Source organism: Bubalus bubalis, chromosome 9, assembly GCF_019923935.1.
Source record: "Bubalus bubalis isolate 160015118507 breed Murrah chromosome 9, NDDB_SH_1, whole genome shotgun sequence".
Taxonomy (NCBI): Eukaryota; Metazoa; Chordata; class Mammalia; order Artiodactyla; family Bovidae; genus Bubalus; species Bubalus bubalis.
The window spans coordinates 14803034-14830051 of NC_059165.1; positions in this window are offsets into that span (position 1 = coordinate 14803034).

Sequence of the window (27018 nt, forward strand, 5' to 3'; positions counted from 1 at the left end):
AAATAACATGATGACCTAGAAACCTTTCATTTTATTGAGATAACACTAAAAAGATTAAGCCTTGAAATTTTTATGACATCCTTTAAATTAAGGAAATTAAAGATTAAAAGGGCTAAGTAATAAGACCTATTTTCCACAGATATAGGAAACTGGACCTTGGACTCAAAGGAAACTGGACCTTGGACTCAAGCCAGTTAGTTTTAATTTTAATGCCCCATGCTCTGAAATGCACAATATTATCTTTATTCTATGAGTATGTTCATTCTCATTTCTTCGTGCTATAATACACTTTCTTTTGTTAGGTTCTGGTGATGAAAGCAACATTTGCTTGTCTTCACTTGGTAAGAAGCTAAATGTTGGCAAGCCCTGTGCTTGTTTCCTCTCCCCTCCTATTCTTTAATTTTACTGACCCAGGAAATCCCAAAGTCTAGTAATTATTTCTCTAGATTTAAATGTCTGTAAAGGGCTAGATAGTAAATATTTTAGGTTTTGTAGGCCATATGGTATCTTTTGCAATTCAGTTCAGTTGCTCAGTCATGTCCAACTCTTTGTTACCCCATGGGCTGCAGCACGCCAGGCCTCCCTGTCCATCACCAATTCCTGGAGTTGGCTCAAACTCACATCCATTGAGTCGGTGATGCCATCCAACCAGCTTATCCTCTGTTGCCCCCTTCTCCTCCCTCCATTAATCTTTCCCAGCATCAGGGTCTTTTCAAATGAGTCAGTTCTTCACATCAGGTGGCCAAAGTATTGGAGTTTCAGCTTCAGCATCAGTCCTTCCAATGAATATTCAGGACTGATTTCCTTTAGGATGGACTGGTTGGATCTCCTTGCAGTCTTTTGCAATTACTCAACTCTGTTACTGTAGTGTAAAGGCAGTCCCAGACAATGCCTAATCAAGTAAGTGTAGCTGCTTGTTAATGAACACAAATATAAATTTCATAAACTTTTCACGTGCCACAAAATACTATTATTCTTTTGATGTTTCAACTACTTAAAAATGCAACGACCATCCTTAGCTGTCAGACTGTATACGAATAGGTGACTGGGCATTTGGCCCTTGGTCTGTAATTCTGTGACAGCAGACTGGACAAGCTGTTAGTTCATGAAAACAGGGAACATGACTTATCTTGACAATCTCCTTTCATGTAAACATATATATATATATATGATTTAAAATCTATTTTCTAGAGCAAAGTCAGCAATACAAGAAAGAAGAAATGCATAAAGTTTTAAAGCCCAACTGAAAGCTGCACCAAGGAGATATAAACCCAGCACAAAGAAGTCCAGCTTCCTGCCTAGGTGGCCTTCATCAGGTGCACGTCCCAGCAGAATAGCTTTGCTGGGAGGGGTGGCTTCCAAATGGAGGACAGTAACTGGTCCACCCTGAGTTCAGGGGGAAGAGGAACCTCCTGGTCCCATAAAGGAAATGTGAAAGATAGGAGAGTCAGGAATTCTAAGGGACTCACTTGTACAAAGTTGTGCAGGTAGGAACACATGTTGAGTTTGAAAGACAATGCATAAGTCATAGGCTGGGATTTGGGCTCAGGAAGAATTAAATATACATTTGCAAGCATGGCTAGAGGAGAGCTTAAGGAGGGCTAGAAATATGTATGTTACTATGGAGAGCAGAGGTTAAAAGGAATTGTCAGGAGCTATACCTAATATATGGATGTTTTGTTTAGTCTCTCTAGAATTTTATAAATTCGAGGCAATCTTTCAAAATCCAGTTTCTCTTGAAAAATTAAAAGATCTGCCAGTACTAGCCCAACGTTCCTATTATCTTATAAGAATATGAATAACCCAGTATCCCACAGTTCCAATTCTTACTGACTCATTTCTGTCTCATTTCATTCATTTTTTAATACAACCCTATAGAAACTTCTCTCAGATCTTTGAAGCTATCATGCTCTCATTTGCCTCTGGGTGTTTACACACACACACACACACACACAGTCACTCATCATCCCTCTACAGCCCAACATCTCTTAGTTGTCCTTCAGAGCTAACATTAAATATGGCCTCTTCCAAGAAGCTTTCCATGATGTGCCAAGTCTGGGTGAGATATTTCTAGAGCATTCTGTATCTTTCTGTATCTTCATCCATTCACAGACATTTATTGAGAACCTACAGTGCCAAATACTGTTCTGGGTACTGGCAATATAAAAGTTTACAAAATTAAGTCTCAGTTCTCTTGGAGTTTAAATACTAGTAAAGGAGACAGGTACTAAGTTAATAAACAAGTAAATAAGTAGGAAGATAGTGACAGATGTTATGGGAAAAAATAGTGTAGGATAAGGGGGCTGAGTGCTCCTCCTGTAAAGTGTTTAGGGCAGGCCTCACTGACAAAGTGACATCTGAGCAAAAACCAGAAGAAAGGTGAGGGAACAACTCATGTGGACGTCCGGGAGAAGACTGTGCCAGGTGGACAGGATACAATCAAAAGCCCTGAGGCCCATGTGGCAAGTAATAGGTCCATAATCATCATCAAAACATGCTTTCAAGGAGGGATATGGAATGTTTTTGTGTTAAACTATACTCACTAGTGGGAGTTAATGTCACCTTTCTTGGTGGAGGTGGATTTATATTTTAATAGTAAACAAAACTTTTAATTGATAGAATAAATGATCTGTGGCACACTGAAATGAATCAGCAGAGCTCATGGAGACTGGAACGTGAAGACCTCATTACCTCTGAAAGGATGTCCTTGGGTAAAACAGATCTGACCTTGGGAAATCTGTCTGCAATGCAGGAGACTTGGGTTTGATCCCTGGGTTGGGAATATCCCCTGGAGAAGGGCATGGAAACCCACTTCAGTATTCTTGCCTGGAGAATCCCATGGACAATGGAGCCTGATAGGCTACAGTCCACGGGGTGACAAAGAGTTGGACACAACTGAGCGACTAACACTTTCACTTTTCACCTTGCGAAATTACTTGGCACAGGCTTAAATTCAAGCTGTAAAAAACTGAATGAGCTTCAGAATATTATTCAGTTCAGTTCAGTTCAGTTATTCAGTCGTGTCTGACTCTTTGCGACCCCATGAATCGCAGCACGCCAGGCCTCCCTGTCCATCACCAACTCCCGGAGTTCGCTCAGACTCACGTCCATTGAGTCAGTGACGCCATCCAGCCATCTCATCCTCCATCGTCCCCTTCTCCTCCTGCCCCCAATCCCTCCCAGCATCAGAGTCTTTTCCAATGAGTCAACTCTTCGCATGAGGTGGCCAAAGTATTGGAGTTTCAGCTTTAGCCTCATTCCTTCCAAAGAACACCCAGGGATGATCTCCTTCAGAATGGACTGGTTGGATCTCCTTTCAGTCCAAGGGACTCTCAAGAGTCTTCTCCAACACCACAGTTCAAAAGCATTAATTCTTCGGCACTCAGCTTTCTTCACAGTCCAACTCTCACATCCATACATGACTACTGGAAAAACCATAGCCTTGACTAGACGGACCTTTGTTGGCAAAGTAATGTCTCTGCTTTTGAATATGCTATCTAGGTTGGTCATAACTTTTCTTCCAAGGAGTAAGTGTCTTTTAATTTCATGGCTGCAGTCACCATCTGCAGTGATTTTGGAGCCCAGAAAAATAAAGTCTGACACTGTTAATAATATTAGGCTGTACTTATTAATGTTTATACCAACACCCTACTTATTCAGCAGTTATTTATCTGGAAACTCCAACTAGACTGATCACAACAGGGAATGAAGAAGAAAAGAAAATGGTTCTCAGCAGCTAAAACAAATGTCACAAAACCCACATATTAAGTTCATGCCACACTCTACTAATCATGTCATGAAAAAGCTTCCCCCTGCTTCTCCAGAGCACTGCAGTCCAACCAGAAGAAATATACATGTATGTATGTGTGCATATGTGTGTGATCATATACATATTGTTGTTGTTCAGTCACTAAGTCGTGTCTGACTCTCTGTGACCCCATGGACTGCAGCATACTAGGCATCCCTGCCTTCACCATCTTCTGGAGCTTGCTCAAACTCATGTCCACTGAGTCAGTGATGCCATACAACCATCTCATCCCCTGTTGTCCCCTTTTCCTCCCACCTTCAATCTTTCCCAGCATCAGGGTCTTTTCCAATGAGTCAGTTCTTCTCATCAGGTGGCCAAAGTACTGGAGTTTCAGCTTCAGCATCAGTCCTTCCAATGAATATTCAGTACTGATCTCCTTCAGAATGGACTGGTTTGATCTCCTTGCTGTCCAAGGGACTCTCAAGAGTCTTCTCCAATACAAAAGTTCAAAAACATCAATGCTTAGGTGCTCAGCCTTTTTCATGGTCCAACTCTCACATCAATACAGGACTACTGGAAAAACCATAGTTTTGACTATATGGACCTTTCTTAGCCAAAGGATTTCTCTGCTTTTTAATATGCTGTTTAGGTTTGTTACGGGCTTCCCTCATAGTTCAGTTGGTAAAGAGTCCGCCTGCAATGAGGGAGACCTGGGTTTGATCCCTGGGTTGGAAAGATGCCCTGGAGAAGGGAAAGGCTACCCACTCCAGTATTCTGGTCTGGAGAATTCCATGGACTATACAGTCCATGGGGTCGCAAAGAGTCAGACACGACTGAGCAACTTTCACTTTCACTTTTAGGTTTGTTACAGCTTTCTTTCCAAGGAGCAAGTGTCTTTTTTAATTTCATGGCTGTGGTCATTGTTTTATTTATTTATATTGAATAATTACATATCCCAGATTTCTAACAAGCTTAGTTATCTAGAAGCAGCCATTCTAGAAGTTTTAAAGAAGGCTGCTGAAGTCAGGTACTTCGGCAGTGAAAAATAATACCTGTCAGTCTTATAATAATGATAGAGAAAGAAAAATATTAAAAGGCAGTGGCAAGAGTCTGGAGGGTTTATCAACATGGGCTGTTTAGTGACGGAACCAGCTCCATGAGGCTCCCAGCACCTGAGGGGGCCAGTGTTTGTGTTGCTAGGCCTTAGTTATTCAGTTCTCCTAGTGACAACCCTGATACAAGGAGGTGACGTCACATCGCGCTATGGAGAGTCTACTTTAGAGATTGGGGAAGAGTGCAAAACATTTTAGGACAATTTCTTCCTGGAATGATTGTAGAAAATCAGGAGCTTAAGTGGCAGGCTGCACTGATTCAATCAGCACGTATTCAGGACTGTTTACCACGTGTTCTAGTGGCAAAGAGACGGCATCTCACCCTGATGGAGCTCACACAGGAGCAGCAACACGGAGAAGGTGTTCAAAGCCAGATGACGGGATCAAATCGCCAAGTGCGGATCTAGGATGTTTGCTTTACATGGCGTGTACATGCTCAGCTAATGCTGGGTAGGAGGGCCATCATTAAGTTCCCCTATGTGCATCCTCAGGAGAGACTTTGTACAGGAAGCAAGACGTTCTTTAGTTGTGACAACATGCTCAGTTGCTTAGTTGTGTGCGTGCTCAGTTGCTCAGTCATGTCTGACTCTTTGCAACCCTGTGAACTGTAGCCCGCCAGACTCCTCTGTCCGTGGAATTTTCCAGGCAAGAATACTGGAGTGGATAGCTATTTCCTGCTCCAGGGGATCTTCCCAACTTAAGGATCAAACCTGCGTCTCCTGCACTGGCAGGCTGCTTCTTGTGACAACATGTATTACCTTCATATTCTGGTTTCATCCCTTCAAACGAAGCTCTTAATTAGTAGAACTTTGAAGTCAAGGTTCATTATCTGTTATCTTTTTATAAACAACTTCATCTCGTTTCCAGAGGTTATTTATAGTTTACCTAGAACAGAAGTCACCGATTGGTCACTCTATTTATGACAGCACATAATTATTGCGAGCAAGGCTTACATGATTTTTGTTTAATGCACAATTTCTCTCCTGTAATAAAAAACTTCCTACTTGTTTATCTTTGTAGAAGAAGTTGGGGACATCTTCTCCCTGCAACTGAGCTGGAGCAGAGTCTAATTCAGGACCTGCTGCAGGATGGACTGTATGAGACCCTGCCTATTCTCTTCACATTATATTTCAGTCACTCAGGTTCTGGGTTGGCTATTTTGCCATATAACTGTACTATTTTTTAACATGTATTATCGCCATGTGTCTGTATTATTATTTTGTAAAATATCATTACTTCAGGTGACTCACTTTTTAGCCTAAATTCATTTAGAAAGGACAATTTATATCACTGTCATAGCATCAACTGTCATAAATGGAAGCTACTAATAAAATAAATGCTCTGTTGCTTGCCAAAGCCTCTGAATCAAATGCCTGCTTTCACTTTATTGGCAAAAGAGATTAGCAGGAGTTTTAAAAAGCACGCTACCATCAAGCTGAGCCATTCTTCTTGATGGTCCCTGGAAAGATAGAAAAGGGAATACATCTCTCTTTGAGATTCAATATTGTTTAATTCAGCAGTCAGTGGCCCAGCTAAAATCATTTCACCTGCCACTGGTGAAATGCTTGGGAAACAAGGGAATTTTTCAAAGAAACAATGTCTGTTTAGCTTACCAAGGAAGAGGGCTGGGCGTTTCAGGGTTCTGTCTGTCCCACTAGGCTCAACACACAGGGAGTGGGTCATAAACCCCATAACTGCCAACTTGACAACCACAGCTGTATCCCTGCCTCGCCAGATATCCACAACATTGCATCTTTTGGTTGCAAAAATTTGGACACAGTAAAATGGCTGATCTCCTGGATAATAAAATCACCGTGCTGTGTCTGTTGACAGTGAACCAATAACCAACACCTCTTTTGTATTATAATGACATGAAAGTAGCAGTATAGCATTTCAAAGGGGATTAACTTTGGACCCACGTTCCAATATTTACTTAGCAACTTGCTCGTTTCATGACCTTACCCAGGTTATTTAATCTCTCTGGCTTGGCTTTCCTTGTCTGTAATATGGGTCTGATAAAATCTTTCTCTTAGAGATGTTATCAGGACTAATGAGGTATACATATATGATGGTTGTCACCCAGTAGGGTTGCAACAATATGGAGCTATGTTTAGGATACCAGATGGATAGGCTTCAAAGGCTCCAAGGCCCTATATAATAGCTGAGCAAGAAAAAATTATATCTGAAGAATTAGACAAAGTCAAAAAAGCATTTCTATGGATACAAATTAGAGATAAATCTTGAAGAAATTATGTAGGCATTTCAGATAAGAAATCCCGCTCAGCAGAACCTAAGGCAAGCCAGTTTGCATTTTTTTGTTTGTTTTTTACTGTCTTGCTTCGCCTTGCTGATTTCCTGAGTTCTCCCTTGGGCAGCAGGGGCGCAGTCCTGGTGTGGACCACCAGATGCAGTGCTCTGCCCATTTGTGTTTCAGGGATGTTTTTGCATACTTAAGAATTATTTTTAGATTTAAGGCTTTTAGTTGCTGACAAAGTCTTTCTTCTGATTAAATCAATATACCACTTTTGATTGTGTCTAGTTAGCTGAAAGGTCAATGAATCACACCCCGTGCACATTCTGGAAACAATTACACATTCAGACCTCAGTTCACACTGTCATAAAGTGAAGTTGATCAGTCGTGTCGGACTCTTTGCGACCCCATGGACTGTAGCCTACCAGGCTCCTCCATCCATGGGATTTTCCAGGCAAGGGCACTGGAGGGGGTTGCCATTGCCTTCTCCAGGGGATCTTCCCGACCCAGGGATAGAACCCAGGTCTCCCGTATCGCAGGCTGACATTTTACTGTCTGAGCCACTAGGGAAGCCTGTCAAAGTCAGCAGAAAACTCACACCTGGATCTCCCTCAACAGTGCTTTATGGTGATGCCCAAAATGCCTCCTGTAGGCACACTGACACAGCACTGTGATAGAGCCAGGAGAGCCGTTTCCCTTTTCACACTGTTCCATCCTTGATTTCATAAAGCAATTCTATTCCCGTAAATAAAATTAAAATTCACAGTTTACTTACAGTCCTCTCTAGAAGAACTCTAAGGTTTACCACACATAGGTAATGGCAAAATAAAGTGACTCTGGAAAATCATTTTGTAGACTAATTATAAACCTTACTGATTATATATTCTTCTCAAATACAATCAATATCTCTGCCTGAATCAATGCCAGATAGGATTAAAATTGGATTTATGTATATACATGGTGGGGAAAAATAACATAATAATCAACTGGCATTTAACATTGTTTTAAGTGAAATATAGTTGATTTACAATGTGATATTAGTTTCAGGTGTATAGCACAATGATTCAAAATTGTTACAGATTATATTCCATTTAAAGTTATTATAAAACAATAACTATACTTCCCTATGCTGCATAATATAATCTTGTTGCTTATTTATTTTATATATGGTAGTTATTTATTTTACATATAGTAATTGTATCTCTTAATCCCATACCCTTATCTGGACCCTCATGCCTTCCCTCTCCTCTCTGGTAACCAGTGGTTTGTTTTCTATGTCTGTGACTGTTTATATTTTGTCATATATATTCATTTGTGCTATTTTTTTTTTTTTAGATCTGACATAAGTGATAACCTAGAGTATTTGTCCTTATCTGCCTAACTTATTTCACTAGGCATATTTCACATGGACTTCCAGGTCCATCCATGTTGTTGTAAATCACAGAATTTCATTCTCTTTTATGGTTGAATAGTATTCCGTTGCATATATATACCACATCTTCTTTATCCATTCATCTGTTGATGGACGATTGGGTTGCTTTCATATCTTGACATGCTGCTTTGAACATTGGGGTGCCTATATCTTTTCAAATTAAGGGTTTTTTAGTTGTTGTTTTTTTTTTTTTTTTTGGTCTATAAACCCAGAAGTAGGATTATTGAATCATATGGTAGTTCTATGTTGTTTTTCTGAGAAATCTCTATAATGCTTTCCATTGTGGCTGTACCAATTTACATTCCCACCAACAGTGTACAAAGGTTCCCTTTTCTCCATATTCTTTCCAGCATTTGTTATTTGTAGACTTTCTGATGTTTGGCAGGTGTGAGGTGATATCTCATTGTGGTTTTGATTTGTGTTTCTCTAATAAGGAAGAGGAACTAAAAAGCCTCTTGATGAAAGTGAAAGAGGAGAGTGAAAAAGTTGGCTTAAAGCTCAACATTCAGAAAACGAAGATCATGGCATCTGGTCCCATCACTTCATGGCAAATAGATGGGGAAACAGTGGAAACAGTGGCTGACTTTATTTTTGGGGGCTCCAAAATCACTGCAGATGGTGATTGCAGCCATGAAATTAAAAGATGCTTACTCCTTGGAAGAAAAGTTATGACCAACCTAAACAACATATTAAAAAGCAGAGACATTACTTTGCCAACAAAGATCCGTCTAGTCAAAGCTATGGTTTTTCCAGTAGTCATGTATGGATGTGAGAGTTGAACTGTGAATAAGGCTGAGAGCCAAAGAATTGATGCTTTTGAACTGTGGTGTTGGAGAAGACTCTTGAGAGTCCCTTGGACTGCAAGGAGATCCAACCAGTCCATTCTGAAGGAGATCAGCCCTGGGATTTCTTTGGAAGGAATGAGGCTAAAGCTGAAACTCCAATACTTTGGCCACCTCATGTGAAGAGTTGACTCATTGGAAATGACTCTGATGCTGGGAGGGATTGGGGGCAGGAGGAGAAAGGGACAACAGAGGATGAGATGGCTGGATGGCATCACTGACTCGATGGACGTGAGTCTGAGTGAACTCCGGGAGTTGGTGATGGACAGGGAGGCCTGGAGTGCTGTGATTCATGGGGTTGCAAAGTGTCAGTCATGACTGAGTGACTGAACTGAACCAAACTGAATGATCAACAATATTAAGCATCCTTTCATGTGCCTGTTAGCCATTTGAATGCCCTCATTGGAAAAATATCTGTTCGGGTCCTCTGTTCATTTTTCAATTGAGTTTTTTTAAAATATTGAGTTGTATAAACTTTTATATATATATATTTTGGATATTAATCCCTTACTGGTCATATCATTTGCAAATATTTTCTTTCATTCAGTAACTTGTCCTTCCAAACTGCCTTAATTACTGTGGCTTTGTAGTTTAGTCTAAAGTCGGGGAGCAAGTTACCTCCAGCTATATTCCTTTTTCTCAAGACTGCTTCAGCTATTCAGGGTTTTCTGTGATTCTATGTAAATTTTAGGATTATTCTAGTTTTGTGAAAAATGTAATGGGTATTTTGATAGAGATTGAATTAACTCTATAGATTGTTTTGGGTAGTATGGATATTTTAACAATAGTTATTCTTCCAATCCAGGATCATGAGATATCTTTTCATTTATTTGTATCATCTTCAATTTTCTTCATCAGTGTTTTATAGTTTTCACAGTACAGGTATTTCACCTTCTTACTTCAGTTTTCAACTGGCTTTTTAAAATAGCTGTTTCTGCTGTGTTTTGAGACTCAGAAACAATAACTTTGAGGCCCCATCTTTCATCATATTTTACAGGTCTATTTTTCTGCATTCTTTCTCGATTGAAATTAAAGTTTTGCTTTTTTTTAAACCTATAGCTGTTTGGGGGTCATGGTTGTTCACTGGCTGAAGTCATTCCTTAGCTACCTGGAATTTCTGTGACCTGATTTATAAAAATACATCATTTCCTCACTTTCTTTCATTTATGTATTCACTCAACAGACATTTATTAAGAACTAGGCAGTGGTAAGCACTGAGTTAAATTTTTGAGGTAACACGTGGGCAGTAAGTGGTACACAAAGATATATGACTAGGTCTCTGCCTTTCAAGAGTTTGCAATCTAAGCTTATATAGATTTCATATAAGCACTAGAATGTATACCACATAAGTAAATAGTAGATGTATTGAAGTACTGTGAGGAAAGAGTAGAAGAATCAGAAGAGAGGACACAGCTCAGATCTTAGAGGACAGGTAGAATGTCAGAATGTAAAAAATATTATACAGAAGTATAGAAGGAGGGCATCCCAGCAGGAGAGAATTTTCTTAATATGAACTTTTTCAGTTTTGTCTGATTGAACCATCATTTCCAGAGCAACTGCTAAGGATAAGATACTTGGGACTCTGAGAGAGAAAAACATGAATGAAAAATTATACCAGAGCATAAAAATGACCAGTCCAGGAGGTCTAGCATCCAAATAATAGACAGATAGAAGTCCTATAAAGAGAGAACCAGTAATATTGATGGGACTGAAATGAGTTTCCAGATTGTCCTTCAGATTTCCTGATGGACATGAGTTTTCAGATTGAAAGATATATGTAATGCCCAGTACAATGGACACCAAGGTTCTTCACTGTGAAATTTCAGAATACTGGGGATAATTTTCAAAAGAAAATGTAAGACCTCCAGAAAGACAAAAGAACAAACAACAGGAATCATAAATAACTCTGAACTTCTTGACAAAACTTTTGCCAGTAGTATGACATTACAGCAATGTTTACAGTTTTCCAAGGAAAATTATTTTTTCCAACGTGAAATTATATATCCAATTAAATTCTTACTGAAATGTGAGGGTAGATCTGAGGTATTTTTAGATATATGCCCCTTTTCAGGACTACATTTTAAACAGTATTCTATAAACAAAAGGGGAAATAACAAGAAGAGAGAAGAGATAGAAGCCAGGAAATTGGCTCCAACTTAAAAGGATGGTAAAGAGAACTTCTGATGAAGAAGGTCTCCCAGATGCATCAGGTACAAAGAAAGTCTTGTCCCAACAGGACAGACCAGGAGGACTCTGGAAGAACATCCCTAGGAAGATAAGACAGACAGATACATTGATACATTTGAACATAACAAGAGGAAAGGAGATTTAGATAAATCAGGGAGAATTTTGAGATGAACTGGTGAGAAACACATAGAAAACTAAGGAAAGAACTCACAGGACAGAGTGCAGAAGAAGGGGAAAGTCAATCATAGAAGAGAATATGCCTCAGAGGTGAAAAGACTTTTCGTAATCGAATCATGTAAACACTGAATAGGTGTTTAAGTAGGGTTGTGATATAACCTGTATAAAGAGACAAAAATTACTGTACATGGCTGGAGTGCAATGGTGGTTAAAGAAAATTAGATGCTTTTAAGCTAGATAATGCATAAAATGAAAAAAAAAACAAAAAATGGAAAATAAGGTAATTTAAAGATATGGAAATAAAATGAAGCTGAAATACTGAAAGATAAGAAGGTGGAGAAGCTGGAGATGGGAGAGACTCTTCATTTCATAATGAGCCCAGCAGAAAACAGGCAATCTAACTATGTGTATAACTTGATACAAATAAAGTGCCAGATATTTTTAAAGGTACTATTTTTCATCACAATTTACCCAGGAATCTAGGTCTAGAGCATGGTTGCATTTTTAAATGGCATTTGATCCAATTAATCAGCAAAGAGAAATGCTTTTGAGGGTCTCTGCTGGCCTACCTGTTTTGATCAGTGATATAATCCTTGTGTCCCTGTGTCTTTAGACCAGAATCCTTCTTTATGTGAACATGACAACCTGAACAAGCTCTAGATATTCTGAGTTTCTGGGTTTATCTTTCCAAAAGGGACTAACTGCACTAAGAGCTTCAAGAATTTAAACACTGTTAGAAGCACATCTGCTTTTTGCCTTTTCATACTGTTCATGGAGTTCTGGCAGCAAGGATACTGGCGCGATTTGCCATTCCCTCCTCCAGTGGACCACGTTTTGTCAGAACTCTCCACTATGACCCATCATTCTTGGGTGGCACTGCAAAGCATGGCTCATAGCTTCACTGATTTACACAAGCCTCTTCGCATGCATCGCTGATTCAGTGGACATGAATTTAAGCAAACTCTGGGAGACAGAGGAGGACAGAGAAGCCTGGCATGTTGCAGCCCATGGGATCACACAGAGTGGGACATGACTTAGCAACTGAACAACAGAAACATATCCAAACATTCCCAGCTTGTTCTGATCTTGAAAAGGCTAAAGCATTTATAGTCCCAAGGATTCGTGTAAGGATGTCATGGTCAAGAGGGAGCAGGGAAACTGTTTCTAAGCACTATGCCTGGTACTTGGTGAAAGCATAATAAACATATGTTGCATGAGTGAATGAGTACACCAATACATGAATGAGTGAAATATAGCAAGCTCTTCTGAGAGAGCCGACAGGATGGTCTACATATGCCAGGGTAAAACTTTCACTTCTCCTTTAAATCCAGCAAGGGAAGGACTCAGGTGAAATTATAAGCCCAAGGGACATAATTAGAAACATTCTCTGCACAAATTTTGCATTCCATTTGGAATTAAACCTAGGCCTTGAAGATTGATAGCACCCCCACCCATTAATACACTCTGTAACATATCCAGCGGCACAAATAGAGCAATGGTTTTCAAAATGGTGTTCTTTACAGAGGCACCTTTATTTCATGAAAATACTCCAGACAGATGTCCCCAAACTGCTTCCTGGTCCCTTCTCTCCACTTAGTCAGGGTGACCCTGCTTTTACCATTTTTTACATATGAGAGTTCCATCCCACAGGACATCTCTACCAGTTCCAATGTCTGAAACCACCGATGCAGAAATGTGCTGCTCTAGCAGAGCAGCGTCCTACTTCTTGCGTATTTTCTAGAGAGGCTGGGACAGAAATGCAGTCTCACCACACAGTGGACAGCATGGGAGCAGATTTAATTAGAACCTCAAAGAGATGTCGGCCCCTCAGCTGACACCTGGGTTTTATAATAAGTGTGTAAGTACCGGTGCACACACACACCTGATTAGGCACCCAGTGAGTACAGTACTTCCTTATTTATCAGCGAATAAATGTAACATTTATCATAAGTCCACATTGCTGTCTAAATGCACAAGACCTGATCAGATACAAGTACTTTGTACTTGTTCCCAAGAACATAGTAAAACTATTGCTCAGCTATTTTAAGTCCAAACTTGGGCAATTATAAGACTCTGCCTTACTCTATTTTCTCCCCTGAATGACATGGAAATTCCAAAGAGGGCTTGACAGGGTGTGCATGTGTGTGGTCAATAGGCATTCTCTATTCTCTGCTGGCATCAGCTATTTAAATTGTCTTACCTACCCTTTGGAAATTGGATGTTATGCCCATGACTTCTACTACTGCCTGAGATCCTAACATGGGTTCAAGCTTCTTAGAGTTCATTGGTGCTCTCAGCCACTTCCAAGCCCCCTTGGGGCTGCATACTTTGAGCTGTCACCACATGACTGGCAGCCTGAGAGAAACTCAAAGAGGTATCTTATGCCTTCTCATGTTTAGCTCATTTATTTCATTTCTCTCTTGCCACTGTATGGTGAAACACATACACAAGTCTTCTGCCACCGTGAATTCTCAGATGGAAATCTGGCTTCACTGCATTCTGTCCAGGTCTGTTATTTAGCCACCACACACCAGAATGATCAGTTGCTCTCATTGGCTATCTTTTCTAATTGGCCAATCTTTGTGCTATTCTGGTTGTTAAAAACCTAGAATGATGACTTTACTCTCAAATCTCTGAAATGACAGAAAGCTCCGTCACCTCTTTTCTCTCCTAGATGTTGGGACTGGAGCTGAAGTCTCATGTCCATATTCTGCTGTTGCTTTTTCTTCAAGGTAACTATTTCCCCCAGCCTCAGTTCAGTTCAGTTGCTCAGTCATGTCCGACTCTTTGCGACCCCATGGACTGCAGCACGCCAGGCCTCCCTGTCCATCACCAACTCCTGGAGTGTACTCAGACTCATGTCCATTGAGTGGGTGATGCCATCCAACCATCTCATCCTTTGTCATCCCCTTCTCCTCCCACCTTCAATCTTTCCCAGCATCAGGGTCTTTTCAAATGAGTCAGCTCTTCACATCAGGTGGCCAAAGTATTGGATTTTCAGTATCAGTCCTTCCAATGAATACCCAGGACTGATCCCTGAGCCTAGATAACCTTTATCTAGTCCCTAGGATAGGGCACTGTAACTCGTCCCCGGTTTCTTTCCATTCTATTGTTTACAGCACAAACTTTATGTCCAAACTCCTTTGGGGCTTGGCCTCTTGCAGCTCAAAGGAAACTTGAATATTAATACCCTTGTCTTTACAGATTACTCTCTTTGCAGTGAGGTTGACGTTTTATTTTTAGAGATTCAAAACTAAGCATTGACTGCTTACTCTCTTTTTGTGTTCTTGGTATAAAACCCCACATCTTCTCTGAAGCAATGCTTGCTACTGACTGGACAGGACAGGACAGTAGTAGTGTTAGCTGCTCAGCTGTGTCTGACTCTTTGTGACCCCATGGACTGTAGCCCTCCAGTCTCCTCTGTCCATGGAATTCTCCAGACAAGATACTAGAGTGGGTAGTCATTCCCTTCTCCAGGGGATTTCCCCAACTCAAGGATCGAACCTAGGTCTCCTGCACTGCAGGCAGATTCTTTACTGTCTGAGCCACCAGGGAAGCCCCAGTGAGGAGGTTGGACTCTGGCTAATATCTCAAAATTTGATCCTGCCACACCAGTAAAAGTGATGGGCCTATCCAGTCCTTTCTTTTTTTCAAATACAGAAGAAGGCCAAGAAATGAGAGAGAAGCAACTGGCCATGGTACCCTTCGAAGTCATGTTAACAGTAGAGACGTTTATAATGTAACTCAGGGTCATGAGTAAATGGTTCCTGCACCAAAGAGTCAAGTTAACAACAGAAGGATGGCTTTCTTATACAGACTCAATGAAGGGTTCTGGCAGGGAGGGAATCTGATGCTTTTTCAGACACAAAATTATTTTGCAATTCCAAATGGAATCCCAGCCCCCTGACATTGTACCCTGATATCACACACAATAATGAGACCTGGGTTCAGTTTTTCTCAGAACCCAGCATGTTTCTCTTCATTTTATGGAAACTGACTCATATACTACACATTCTGCTTATTAATTTAGAAAACAGGCTGTGACTAGACCTAGCTATGGAGAACCACAAAATACAACATAGGTGGAAGACTCACCCAGTGAAGGTGTAGAATCAAGAAGATCACAAAAGTGTGCCATCAGAAGCATCTCCGGACCTAGAACCTGGACATAGCCAGTTGGTTAGATTGCTAAACATTACCTTACACAGTAGAAGAGGCAGTGAAGTGACCTGGAAGCATAAAAGGAAGCAAGCCTGACCACTCTTTGCCCTGGGCCTCTCAGACTTGTCAGACTTCTCACCTGCTCAAGCTGCTGACCACTGCCTTGTCCCTGGGGGAAGAAGAGGAACACTTCTTGGTCAGAGGGATCCTAGTCAACACTGTCCTCATACCCTTTTGATGCTGGATACAGTTGTAAATAGAACTCATTGTTGCTTGTGAGTTCTCTGTCATTTTTGTTAAAACAAAAACAAAAACAAAACAAGGTGTATAATTGCTTTGCAATGTTGTGTTAGTTTCTGAGGTACAACAGTGTGAATTGGCTCTATGTATAACACATGTCCCCTCCCTCTAGGTCTCCCTTCCACCCTCTGCACAGAGCTGAGCTCCTTGTGCTATGTAGCAGCTTCCCACTAGCGATCTAGTGGGGCTTCCCTCACAGCTCAGTCGGTAAAGAATCCGCCTGCAATGCAAGAGACCCAGGTTGAATTCTTGCGTCCAGAAGATCCCCGGGAGAAGGAAATGGCAACCCACTCCAGTATTCTTGCCTGGAGAATCCCATGGACAGAGGGGCCTGGCGGGCTACAGCCCATGGGGTCGCAAAGAGTCGGACACGACTGAGCGACTAAACCATCACCACCAATGTATATACATGAATGCTTCTCTCAGTGTGGCCCACCCTCTCATTTTCCTACTGTGTCTGGATGTATTTCTGTCATTTTTGAAGCCAGTCACAGTCATCCAAAATCTGGGCCAAAGACCCTGTGATTTTTGGCAGATTGCTTCATTTCTCCAAGCCTCTATTTCATCTATAAAATGGATAATAAAGATAGCTTCCCTATAAATTTTGGGAACTTAGCAAACGGTAAGGCCAGAGAAAGTGCTTCGTTAGGTACTATTATTAATACTATTAACCTGTCGTTTTCCACATGGAATTTGGTAGGTTACTATGTCCATAACTATTCATTGGCATAATCCTTTAATGATTATGAATAGCTTTCCATTTTATGAGAGACCCCCTTGGACAGAGGGGCCTGGTGGGCTACAGTTCATCAGGTTGCAAGGAGGCGACCACAACTAAAGTGACTGAGCATGCACATGTGCATGGTTTATTTAACTAGTCAAATATTAGGGGTCAGTTAGACTGTGTTCATTTGTCTATTATCCTTTTAGGTAAAGTTAGCTGATTAAATATATGTATCTATATGCACTCCTCCCCAAACCTCTCAAAAACTACAGGGAAGGGATTTTTTTAAGGCATAAACTCATTGGAATGAGAACAGGAGTGAAAGCACTAGCAATAGAATTATGGAAGCAGAAAAACAAATAATTTAGCACACCCAAGAAAATGGAGTCTTCAGTCAGCAGAAGGGAAAGCTAAGAACTATGTCTTTCTACATCTCAGAATTCCCCTAGGGCTTGGAAATTGGTGGCACCAAATAACTCTGGAAGCTGAGATGAAAAGGCACGCAAAAATAAAATGGATTACTCGAAAGTCTGTTTCAGAAGCAACCATACTCCCGGATCCCTTCATCACTCTCAGAAAACCACTCATTTGCTACCTCTTGCTACCTCAGCCAAAGACTGGAGGATTCTTCCCTAGAGAGAGTAAAACAGGGATTCACCAGGACACAGGCACAACTAAAGGTGAGGTTTTCATATGGAACTGAGCGAGGCAAATGGATGCTAAGGTCCCCAGGATTCTTTTCCCTCTGCAGCCAGCCCCGCTCCCTCCAGACTGAAGGTTGGAGGTTAGAATCTTCTCTGTGGCACCTGAACAACCCAGGAGGAGAGACTTAAAGACCCGGAATCAGAGTTTTCTCGCCTCAACTATCTGCTAGGCCATCTGACAGCAAAGGTCATGGTCGCCAGTTCCCTCAGCAAGGACCACAGCTTCCAACCACCCTTTCCTTGACTCACTCTTAAACAAGGTCTGGCAATCAAGGATTGCCAGAGATCTGAAGAATGCCTTTGCTCTGACAGAGCAGAAACAGAAAACAACAACTTGTTGGGCTGCATGGGGGGAGGAAACATCTTGAAAGCAAAAAACTGGCATGAATATTCTCAAAGGCATGAGGACATTTTGCAGTGATGAGAGAACAAGGACAAATAAAAAGGAACATTCATAAAACAAAGAGGATCTCTTGGAAATTAACAACATGATGGCAAAAATAATGAAGAACTCAGTGGAAGAGCTGGAATATAAGAAAAATGTCAAGAACTAGTAGCAAAAAAAAAAAGATTGTAAATGAGAAAGGATTTTTTTTTAATTTATTACAGAAAATTATTTGGTGGAAATATTTGAAAGAAAGATTTTAAACTATATAAGCCAACAGATTTTGTAGTATTGTATAAAATCAGAAAAGAATTCAATTCCTAAAAGGTTTTGAACCTTTAAAACACAGAAAACAGGAAAAGTTTATTCTCAAGTGCCAGAACATCTAGGTAGACAGCAAGTACTGGAACTCAATTAGCAATCTTTCTAAATTAAGTAAATTTAATGCCTAACACCTGCAAAGTTAAAACTCTTTTACATGAGGCACATTGGCAAATCATGATTTCAATGCACCTATTTTCAATGAGAGCTTAAAAGGCCTAAGCCAAAAATGAAGACAAGGGCAAAGAACAGCCTCTTTATGTAAATCTTTCCAGCTAATCTTCACAAGCTCCAGAAAGGGTGAGGTGGAATAAACGAACTCTCAACTTCTGTGGCCGCTTCTAGGACTACTCAGGTTCAGCCATGAGAAAGTATTGACCAGCAGATGTAACTTGCCTTTTGCCTTTACTCTTTGTATTGCTAAGATTACATGGAATGTCCTTGCGGTTCCACATGCTGTTAGGTGCTCAGAGTATTTTGACAAGATCAAGTATACCCTAGCAAAATGAAACAGAAAATTGTGGCAATTAAGAAGAAATCCTAGACCAAGTATTTCACTTTTCCTAAAATATACAGGAGTTGAGGGTAAAATGTTCTTAAAATTCTCTGCTTTAGTTTATTTCTAATCTTAATCTGTGCCTCAGCCTTGCAGAAGGAGGTGGAAAGCTGCAACGGTCAAGTAAATCTGACACAGGTATATTAATAACTACCCCTTGGTGCTCAGGAGAATTCCTAGTGAAATTGCTAGGTGGTATTCAGGGGGGCTCCAAGGAGCTCTGGTTGTTTTGGTTATATTTCAGAGCAGAAAGAATTCAGCAAGAGGCAAAGTGACAGATAAGAAGTGATTTACTAGATAGAATAGGATTCTTGTGGGGTTTACAAGTAGACATATGAGAAGGTCCCTTGCCCTGAGAACTTAAGGGGCTACAGTTTAATAATCAAAGGAAAAATGGGGAGGGAAAAGGCCATCTTCTTTCTCATTTTTGAGTAGACATCATGCTTCCATCATCAGTTCCTCTTCCACATTGGACAGGGGGGGTCTTCTTGTCTTACGTGGTCAAGTTGGGACTGTCATGGTACAATGGAAATGAGCCAAAAAGCCATAACACATGCTGTAAATGGTAAATCATCTCAGGTTTTAGTATACTGTCACCTTTTGCTTATATTTTTGTTTTTAGTGCACACAGAGGAGCATGTCCTAGGAATGATTAATTTACCGAGCTCACCTGATAGGATGTGGGTCTCACACCAGCATTGTTCCATTGTTTAGGGATATTTCTTGTTTCCATTAAACTGTTTTGTAGCCAAGTAAGCCTGCTTAGTTTTGCAGTTAAGCAAACCTGGTTTTTTTGAGTAATCATTAACTTACAGGGGTTTCCTATATATATATATATTTTTTTTTTTTCTGATAATTAGTGAGATTAACTATTTAGCCACTTACTTTGTCCCTTTACTCTGTCCCTATCACTGGCTTCCCCTTCACAGACCACAGCCTTGTCATGGCGAAGAGGCTTGCATAATTCAGTGAAGCTACGAACCATGCCATGCTCATAAGATCATGGCATCCGGTCTCATCATTTCATGGCAAATCAAAGGGGAAAAAGTGGAAGCAATGACAGATTTTATTTTCTTGGGATCCAACATCACTGCAGACAGTGACTATAGCCATGAAATTCAAAGACATTTGCTCCTTGGAAGGAAAGCTATGACAAACCTAGACAGCATATTATAAAGCAGGGACATCACTTTGTCAACAAAGATCCATATAGTCAAAGGTATGGTTTTTCCAAGTCATGTATGAATGTAAGAGCTGGACTATAAAGAAGGCTGAGCACCAAAGAACTGATGTTTTCAAATTGTAGTGCTGGAAAACACTCTTCAGAGTCCCTTGGACTGCAAGGAGATCAAACCAGGCAATCCTAAAGGAAATCAACCGTGAATATTCACTGAAAGGACTGATGCTGAAGCTGAAAGTCCAATACTTTGCCACCTGATTTGAAGAGCTGGCTCATTGGAAAAGACTCGGATGCTGGGAAAGATTGAAGGCAAAAGGAGAAGGGGGCAGCAGAGGATGAGATGGTTACATGATTGCATCACCGAGTCAATGAACATGAATTTGAGCAAACTCTGGGAGATAGCGGAGGACAGAGGAGCCTGCTATGCTTCAGTCCATGAGGTCTCAGAGAGTCAGACACGACTTAGCAACTGAACACCAGCAGCATCAGTAGCATGCTCTGTGATACACTAATTCAGTCACAATCCCTGGGTGTAAGGCCATGGCATTGATATTGTCTAAAAGCTACTTAAATGACCCTAATGGACAGAAAGAACGGAAAACCACTGATAATCACATCTATAATTTGGGCTAAAAACACTTTGAAACTCATGCTTTGGATCAGCTATTTATATTTATTTCAAAGCTGGTAATTGCTAAATATCTACTTACTCTGAAGCTATCTGGATATAGTGTCCAAATAGGTGACCATACTTTGTTAAAGTGGTTTCATAGCTAGCACCTGGCTCTCTTCTCTAGTTTCTCAGCAATAAGGTGCAATAAGCTGGGGGTTGGAATTGGGAGACAGAAACCCAGAATATCTTTCTGGGGATGCCTGAATGATTTGAAGCAAAATAGCAATATAAGTAAGATTTCTATTGGATTGTCTGGATAACAATCCTATACCTGTGTGGGTGTGCTTAGTCGCATCTTAATGGGAAAGACTTTAAAATTTACTGTCAGGGCATTAAATTGGGCTCTAACATTGATAAGCTCAGGAAACAAACATGGGCTATTTTACTCTTTGTGAGAGGGCCAGAGTCTTACAGTGATGTGAGGGCAAAATGATCACTTCGACTTAATGACTGTCTTCCTAATTGGATCCAGGGAAGTTATATATATATTTTCCTTTGAGTAATTACTCGGTATTTTTCCCCCAGGTTCAGTGGCATTTTCTCTACAGAGATAATAATAGAGCTAGCGTAATAGTGGAAAATAACCTCAGGCAGTCTATTTGAAAGGGTGGGGGGAGAATAAGCAAGCAATGAGAAGAGAGGGAAGATAAGGTGATGAAGAGGACAATGGTCACGATGGCAATTACAACCAAAAAAAAAGAGGAAAAGGAGTGAGTAGGAGAAGCAACAGTAGGATAGGAGCCAACACTAGTTGAGGGTCTTTCCGAGTTTCGTATGTCCTCCAAGGGTATTAGTTAAACTTTGCAGATTCCTAGTCCCCATGTTATCCAAGAATCAGAATGTGAAGAGGGACACCTAGCAATTTTCATTTTAGACAAGCACCCGAGATGAGCTTTATGCAAAATAAACTTTGAAAATTACTGGCCTCAAGATATGCCTGGTACCAATGGTCAGGGATGCTGTTCAATTTAATCAGTTTATTTTTTGAGCTCCCAGTCTTGCCAGAGCAACAAAGGGTAATCATTTTTTCAGGTAATATAAACTCAGGAACATGGTGTTTCTAGGATTAATTTCAAACCATGGGCAGTTCTCTTTGCTGCAACACCAAGAAAATGACCAGAGAAGACAAAGAGGGAATCATAACAGTTAGCCTTTACTGAGCACTTAGCATGTGGCAAGCCCTGTTCTAAAAGATTTACATGACTGAGTCACCTCCAGTTCTTATGAAGAATCTCCAGTTTTTTTTTCCGCCAGTGCACAGATAAGGAAGCTGAAGTTTCAGGTTAAAACAGCAGTGCTAGTAAGGGGCAGAGGGGACTCATATCCTCAACTGCTGAAACTACTAAGCTTCAAAATAGTCCATGCGAACGAAGATAGAAGTACTGCAAGCCTGAGTTCTCCTTTTAGGTCTATCATATCAATTAGGCCAACTCTGGTGGACTCAGCCTACGACTTAGCTTACGTGTCTGCAAAATGGAATTGGTGGTACTAGTGTAGTGAGAAGCTAGTAAACGTTAGGTCCTTATGAAGAGCATACAGTACTGTAAGTGCCAGTTATCGTTATATTCCGGTAATCATGGTGCACATGGGCCAGATCTAAACCTTCCAGATGAAGTAAAGAAATAGAAATGAAGTGACTGTGTTACTGTTCAATCACACAGTTAGAATCATAGGCCGGTTCTAACAGCAGGAGGGCAAAAAAAAAAGTCAAGTTTTCTAAAAGATGCTCCTTTGACGGCTGTCTGTGTGTGCCTCAAGGTCTGACTGCCACTCTTGATACTGACTGCAGGATCCACTGGGCTCAAGCTTTCACAATACATTTCCATCATATTTCACACATCAACTCAATATAGTACCTAATTTTTTTAAAGTGCCATTTTTAGAGACTGTGTTTGGAGGAGCAACTTTCTAGTCTTTCTAGTTCTTCCCATTAGCCTAAACTCAGTGACTATTTTCCACCATGAAATCGAATGCCAAGAGCTCAAAGAGGAAGGAGCTGGTACCCTGGTCACACCAGCTGCATGAGCCACAGGTGACCCACTCCACTCTTCCGCATTTCAGCGCACTGGAGCCCATCAAATATGTCTTGCTTCTCTCAGCAGGATTACAGCAAAACTCTACTCAGAATATGCAAGACTATGATCGAAAGAAATAAAAGAGGAAGGGGAGCATATTGGAGTAGAAGAAGAGAAGAGAATGATGTGTGAATTGGGTACCAGAGCCAGGCAGGTTTAAGCTCAGAAATCAAGCAACCAATGTGCCTCCAAAACCGTACCACATTCTCCCCACTGGAAAAACGCTTTGACAGCAAACTGTGGCATAACTAAGGTGCTACTTTCTTAATAAAGTAACTCATTAACTTGCACTAGGTATATCATATAACTGCATCAGGTGAGTTACCATTACAGCCCTTTTTACATATGAAGAAATGAAAGCATGCAAGGGTCAAAACCATGACCAAACTTCCCGAGGGAATAAAAGTAGCAGAACCGGAATCCTACCCTGGGCAGTCTGGCCCCAGAGCCCGCTCTTGCCTCTGCACTTACTGCTTCTCAAAAGAGTGTCCATGTCGAGTTTGGGATCCGTTTGTCAAATGCTGTCAGTTTTCCAATCAACTCTCAATTCACCTTGCAAATAAAATTAAAGGTACTGCTTCTGCTTTTTCTACTGATAAAGCACCAGAAAAGAATAAACTGGATCACCAGCCACCGCCCTTCACAAACCACTTTCTCAAAGCTATTTTTCCCAAGCTTTCCCAGTGACAAAGCCCCGTATTTCCTCAAGTGTAGGTGTGGCCCCAGAGTCCTGATTAACCTGGACTGAAGAGTCAGAAGAACATGAATAGCCTAAATTGACTCCTTCACCTTGCTAACATCTGTTCCATCTCCCCTACCACCACACACACACACACACACACACACACACACACACAAGTCCATCTCTTTCCCAAATTTGTGGGCTGGGAAGGAACTCTTGGCCACAATTATTTTTGCACCAAAATATACTTTCTCAAATAGTAATTTTGTAGTGGAGAATAATCTGGACAATGCCACTTAAGTGATCAGAGATAGCATCTCTAGTAATTTAGACATGTGGATATCTACCTCCTGATACCAGCAGTGAAAATGACATAACATTACTTCCTGGGATATAACTTTCTTCCTGGGATGTAACAACCCAGACCTGGCCAATACACGTTTGCTTAAGATATTGGACCTGTTGTCCTGTTCATTGTTGTGAGCATAGAGCTATGGCTGCAGTGTGACTGGGTTTGGACAATGCAGGAAAGAGTCTGCAGGAGGCTTCAGGGAAAAGGGTACAGACACAAATGCTCAGAGGAGACAGCAGATACCACAACTGATTGTGTGAGTCAAGCTTAAGACAAAGTTTTCTTTAAATCTCTGACTCCTGCTATGTTTTGTTTTCCTACTTTTGATAGAGTCAAGGATACCTGAACTTTATCATAAGAAAAAAAAAAAGCGGAGGTAAACAAAATTGCAGAAATTTACCCTTTGTCTCAGTGTCTGATAATGGTGGGAATTCACCATTATCAGACACTGATAATGTATTTCTTAGTTTTCTTTTTTTTTAATGTCTTTTTTAAGAAGCCAGAAAACCAGATTTGCACTAGACAACTGCCAAGTTTAAGTGTCAGAAATCAGCTCAGAATTTTAAGGTAATGTGCGGTGGACTGATTCTACTTTCACAGACTTGTTTGCTCTTTGCAGTGAGTGAGTGGTGCTCAAAGAGGCCTGGGAAGGCAACTGAGGACTGAGACCTCTGTGCTAGGGTGGGAAGCGATCTAAGATCCCCCCAGAGTCAGTTGTAGGATTGGTCATCTTCAGGTTCTATTTCTAGCAGGACCACTGAGGGATAAACAACAGTAATAGATTGAACCTAACTTTTCCTTTGCTTCTCATCTCCTTCCAGTGAACGCTGGGATTAATCTGCCTGTTGTTTAAATAAACATAACCCTTGAAGGACTGCACTGAAGCTGTTGTAAATAGGCAAGGAAAAGCAGGCCTCAAACAATTGTTTCTAACTGTGGTTCTAAGAGTGGACCAACCCTGATCCCAGATATGACAAGTAAGAAATACACTCAGTAAGACTGAAAAGCCATCTCCTGGCTTGTGGAATAATAAATAACGAGGATCACAAGGTACAAGGGCCTGTGGAAGTGAAATTATTTTCATTTTCTCAAATTGGATATTATTAATATACTTTGGTTCTTTTCATCACGACTTCAACAATTATTTTTGCACTGAAATATTCTTTCTCAAACAGTAATTTTGTAGTGGAGCATAATCTGGACAATGCCAATTTATTCAAGTGGTCAGAAACAGCATCTCTAGTAATTTAGACATGTGGATATCTGTACCTCCTGACACCAGCAGTGAAAATGACATAACATCACTTCCTACTGAAAAAAAAAAAAAAAAAAGCATAATTCTAACCTAATCATGAGAAATTTGAAGAAGCTCTTTAGAATAGCTAAGAGTAGTATACCAATGGTAATGTCTTGGTTGAGCTAACTAGTACTATAGATACATAATATGGGAAAGCTGAGTGAAAGATAAATGAGCCCTATATACTGTCTTTACAACTTTTTGTAAATCTAAAATTACTTCACGATGAAAAGCTAGAAAAGATCTTGTTTTTATAACCTCACCCCTAAGTCTTTTTTAAACAATTTAAAAGGATTTAAATCTACTACATGCTATATTTATATTGTCTAAATTAATTCAACATTGGTATTTGCTTTTAAACATTGAACGATGCCTAAATGCATGAACCACAGGAGAGATAATACCACAGAATGGGAAAATATGGATTGTCAATGACTATTTTTTATTTGCTTTCTGTCTGCTGAAGGGCATGGTGATTGTTTATGTTTCTAGACTTTTTTCTTTTTTTATTATGGGAACTTCCTTTTGTTTCTAAACACTTTTGCTTTCTCTATTATACAAACCTCCACTTCACCCTTTCTTTGGGGAATTGCTCTTTCCTTACTGAAAACACTGAAATGATGATGTACCTACAAGTCATACTAAAGCTAATACCCCCCTTACACTTTCAAATACAGTGTCGGTCACATGGTCTACATCCAGCCAATCAGAACACACTGACTGGCCCAGGGTGAAGGTATCAGTATCAGTGAAGCCTAGCACCCATAGTTTTGCTCTGGGACTTTCACACTGAGGACTGAAAGGAAATCCTCTTTTCCCCCTTATACTATGAACTCAAAAGCTGTGATCTCAGAAGTGGCAATGGTCACATATGTCACCCTGTGGAAAAGCCTGAGAAATGAGAACTATGAAGATGTAGAAGCTGAGAAATGAGAGCGGGGATGAGGAGGGCACTTGATAAAAGCTATTTAAGTCTCTGATTCCAGTCTCTTGGCCCAGTTCTATATTTCATTTTTCATGCTTTAATAACATAACCCAATATATTTCCCTTCTCGTGCTTAAGCTGGTTTTAGTTAGGACACAGCTCTTTGTCTTTTGAAACCAAAATAATTTTGATTCATCCAAGATGACTTTTGTTGTATACCACTACTAACTGGGACTAATTCAAGGGGAGGGGACAGATAATATGGGTAAATGTCAATGAAGAATAAATCCATTATAAAAGGGAGACACCTGAACCAGCGTCAAAGATCACTGAGGAATACTAGAAGGCAGAATAAAGATCAGCACTGAAAGATGAGCTGGTCAAAAATTCTCAGTTCCAGGAATGAAAAGAAAGTAAAGTTTTATGAACTAGATCAATGGGCAATCATCAATTACAGATCAAATTATTAAAGTTTTGGTTTGAATTACTCACAAAATAAATTTTGATCACTGACACCCAGCATGACATGGAGAGAGTCAATCCTATAGAAACTGTATATCTAGACTTCTACATAATATGTAACAAGGTCTTCTGCTACTCTTTTGAACAATCACTGGTGAGGGAGAGTTGAAACTGCTTCCAAAGCATACTATTATTAAATTAACTTGTAAGGAAGTTTCTAGTAGTTCTGTCTTTTCTCTTTCAATAAATTAACTAACTTAAATCTTTTTATTAATAACCTGAACGAAGCTACTAATAGAAAGCTGACTTCATTTGTATACACCATAAAGCTCAGAGCAAATCAATGGATGATAAAATCAAGATTCCAAACCTCCTGCATCCATATACACAGATAACAAGAACACAAAAACTGCAAATCAGGGTGGAAATGTGGCTTAATAGCACATGTGACTATAAATAGAGATTATTGTAA